The sequence below is a fragment of the Leucopleurus acutus genome (assembly GCF_964270905.1).
Source record: "Leucopleurus acutus genome assembly, chromosome: 7".
Taxonomy (NCBI): domain Eukaryota; kingdom Metazoa; phylum Chordata; class Mammalia; order Artiodactyla; family Delphinidae; genus Leucopleurus; species Leucopleurus acutus.
In genome coordinates, this window is record NC_139150.1 from 113,166,394 (window position 1) to 113,170,489 (window position 4,096).

General features: G+C 55.0%; 1 pseudogene across 1 annotated transcript; it reads right to left on the reverse strand.

Moving 5' to 3' along the window:
- Window positions 1–1,671: 1,671 nt before the first annotated feature.
- Window positions 1,672–2,306, reverse strand: LOC309963886 (bcl-2-like protein 13; annotated as a pseudogene). The gene is made up of 2 exons: window positions 1,889–2,306; window positions 1,672–1,795 (listed from the first exon to the last, which is right to left on the reverse strand). The product of its transcript is annotated as a bcl-2-like protein 13 (transcript).
- Between the last annotated feature and the right edge of the window lie 1,790 nt (window positions 2,307–4,096).

The following is a 4,096-nucleotide window of genomic DNA, read 5'->3' on the forward strand; positions in this document are numbered from 1 at the left end:
GGTAAAGTAATTTTATTACAAATTTCAGGATTTAAAAAGTAATCTGTTACATTTACTAGGATAATCTGAGATGACCTGTCTCAAGCACATGGGTCCCGTCAGTGACACTGACCTCAGGCATGAAGAGATGCTGTCCCCCGTGAGGGATGCGGTCGGTGGATGAGGCTACGCTGAGTCTCCACGGGCACATGCTGACCGTGATCATCATGGTTTGTCACTCTGGCATTTGGGCCGTGATGAGCTCAGTGTAAGCTTCGGTTATGGAATTCTGAAAGCCAAGCTAGAGAACCTCAAGGGCAGCCTCTCTTTCCTGCTTTTTACTTCAATGATGTTTAGGAGGCTTCGTGTACTGAATGAGAGATATGATTCACTGGCCTGTAAGCCCACGTGTGGAAACCGTTATCACCTGGCAAGAGACCGCCGAGGAGCGGCCTGACTGGAAAGAAGGCTGAGGCCGGAACCTGCGAATCACCCTAGTCCAGGTCACGGACAGCGATGCCCAGCAAGAGAGACGCTGCCGGCCGGCGAGTCCCCGTCGGCTCAAGGGCGCCCACAGACAAAAGGGCTGGAAGCAACCTCGATAGGCCAGCTAAGCCACCCTCCAGCTTCCAAACGCGGAGACAAACTTGCCCCGCGGTCACGGGCAGGGGCCCCGGGTCTCTTCCATCTTGTACGTTTAAAGACTAAAGGCAGCATCTTTACAAGGGGAACTGCGGGAAGCATTGGGAGAGCCCTCTCCACAGGGCCTGGGGGCACCCTGGGGCGAGGCGGCTGAGACCCGGCAGAGCACCTGGGCTGCGGGACTGAGGGCGGGAAGAACAGAGGAGCTGAGAGACCCCAGGCAGGAGCGCGCCAGCAGCCGAGGGACCCACAGCCACGCCCTCCTGCCTGGGGTCTGCCCCCCAGGCCCCCCCACGGGGACCCTCTCGCTCTGAGACTGTGGCTCTCACGGGACGACGTTGTCCCCGGGGGACGTTTGGCAACACGGGGAGACACGTGGGGTGGGGCTGTCACCACTGGGGAAGGCGCTACGGGGCTGGTGGGCGGAGGCTGCGCACCCTACAGGGCACAGGCGCCCAGGCCCGGGGCCTCCAATCAGACCACCGCGCGCAGCCTCCAGCTCAAGCCCTAACACGTGGGTCGGCCCCCTGCCCTGCGGACCCAAGTCCTCCTGACCCCGGAGTGTCCAAGGGATGTCCAGCCAGCTCCTGGTCGCTCCAGTCCGGTCGACACGACTAAAACCTTACGCCTTTTTGTCTTCTCTCTCCGAAAAATCTACTTCCTTCTCAGAGCCAGTGCCACCCCAACTGCCACCTCCAAGATGGCAACGGCAGCTGCCCCTCCGCCGAGCGGGAGGGACTTGCCCTCGGGCGGCGGGCCAGCTTTGTCGTGGCCACCGGACAGGGCCCCGCCCGCGGGCCGCCTGCTCTCCGCCCGCCCGGCGGGGCTGCTGGGGGCTCCACCGGGGGCTCTGCTCCCGTTCGGCAGCTTCGGACGCGGCCGCTTCTGCCTCTTTTTCAGCGAGTTCCGTGGACAGAGATGTCGTGGGGCCGGCTGTCTGGCCGGCCGACCCCTCGGGGCCAGTCTCCCCGGCCAACCCCTCCGCGCCCTCAGGAACCCCGGCGTGGTCCTCCGGGAGAGTCGCAGCGATGCGCTGCAAGGCTCCTGAGCTCACCTTGTCAACCCCAAGAACATTGGTCGTAGCAAGATCGGAGGCACCCACGTCTTATTCCGGCCGCTGGCGTGAACTGCGATCTCCAGTGTACATTCCCGACGTGCCTGGTACGCCCCTGGCCTGTGTGCTCCCTGCAGCTCTGCTTGCCTGCAGCGGCCCCTTCACTTCCTTTCCTCAACTGTCTGCCGCTGCTGTGCGCCGCGGAGTCCTCACGGGGGTCTGTCTACCAGGCTGAAGAGCTTTAGCATCCGGCGGAGGGGCGTCTGCAAGGCCCCGCGCAGAGGCGCCCTCGGCTCCTGCGACGCCTTCTCCCCAGGTGGGCCAAGCGGTCCTCTGCGGAACTGTCGGGGTTTGTGGGGCTGAACACGGGCAAAGAGTGCCGGGTGAAGCCTGTGCTGGCGAAGGCTTCAGAAATTTCTTCGTCCAGGGATTTTAGCTCTTCAATTTCAGTTTTACCTTTTAATAAAATTTCTTGATCCAGAGATTGTGAAGCCATATCTTGTCGAACCCGTTGGGGTGAGGAAAGATGTTGCTCCCGCAGCTCCTCCGGAGAGAGGACTCCCAAGTAGCTGAGGACGACACACCTTGTTTCATAGTGAGCCCCCAGGGGCACAGTGGGAGAGGACGCCATGGGGTCGGCTGGCAGAGCTCCGGAACGGTCTGCTTGCAGATGTGTAAAACCTGGCCCGGGCCCCTGCCCCCGAAGAGGTGAAAGGCGCAGCGGCGGCAGATGACTCTGTTTTTAATTTCTTTTTAAGGCGTCACCCTGCTGTTTTCCACAGCAGCTGCACCGCTTCGTATTCCTACCAGCAGTGTGCGGTGGTGCCTGTGTCGCCACATCCTCCCCAGCACTTGCTGTTTCCTGGGGGTTTGTTTTGTTTTTGTTTTTTGACAGCATCTTCCTAGTGGGTATGAGGTGGTATCCCACTGTGGGTTTGATTTGCATTTTCCTAATGAATAGTGATGTTGAGCATCTTTCCATGTGCTTGTTGGGAGTAGCACAGATTCTATTTAAGCTCGTTTGTTTGATTATAACCTTCTAACTCTTTGGACATTCAGCACATGGGCCTCCAACTGAAATCTTGCCTTGAACCCTGCAAACGTTAGGGGCAGACCTGAGTCCAGCCCATCCCAAAGCCTTTTACCACCTAGTTAGGTATGGATTGACCCTTTAAAATATTGAGGACAGCAGCGTTAGACAGAGACCGCTGATTCTATTAAAGAATTTTGTTTTAGCTGAAGAAGAGAAAACTAAGAAGGGTCTGCCTTATCCAGCACCTTGTGTAAGGCGTGCAGGTCCCACACCTCCAAGTGCGGTGCCTAAACCAGCAGGTCAGCATCACGTAGGGAGTGGTAGACACACAGATGCTCTAGCCCCACTCCAGGTAGACTAACCGTGAGCTGTCCGAGCTTTGACGTTTGAGACGCACTGCTCTGTGTGTTCATGAGGGCACCAGGAAGACTAGAAACAGACAACTTGAGCAACACCATCAGTGACCTTACTGAGCACCCACTGTGCACCAAGAACTGCACGATGCTTTTCATGTATTGTCATAACGTAGGTAAACACTTCACAGAAAACCGAGGCTTAGCAATGTTACTTACCCCACGTCATGGCTAGTAAGCAGTGGAGCCAGGATTTAAACCCAGGCAGTCTGAAAATAGAATCTGATGAACTTCACATACTATTTCATCTCGTAAAGGAACCAGAGGATTAAAGGGAACAGATAAATAATGACGGAATAAATAAACGAACCGTCATAAATGGAAATCTTAAGTTCAGGAGTTAATCGCCGCGGGCTGGCGTGGCTTTTTCCCCAGTTCTGAAGCTTCCTCCTAAGTGGAGAACAGAGGGGACCCCTGGTCTGTGGTGGAGCCCAGGCACTTCCGAGGCCCTGGGCCTCCAGCGCCCACCCCCGTCCAGAGAGCTCGGGCTCAGCAGCGGCCCCTGCAGGAAGGTTCGGAGGCAGGTCAGGCTGTGTGGCCGGTCTGTCCCTGTGGGTTCGGGGTTCCGAAGCCCACTCTTCACAGACAGGCCAGCTGATGTTTGGAGCTCCCGCCTGCCTTACTCTTCCTCACATTCCTCTGTCGTTTCAGAACTTGGTCTGAGAAGGGAGGGTGCATTTTTTCAGGCTCCCTCACACTTCAGCATGCACCATTTAAATCATTTGTTTATTTTAAATAATATTTTTTATTTGTTGGTATCTGCTTCTGCTCATTTTCAAAAAGGACTTCCCCAACAGAAAAAAGAATTTAAGTTTTGCAGCAAATATAGGTACATATAATATTTATGTTAATATTTATTTTTAATATATGTTTAAATAATATTGATCCTGTAATATTTTACTTTAAATAATAGTTCAAATAAGTCAATGTTTAATGTAACATAAATACTTATGTAATATAATCTAAAGAGTTTCA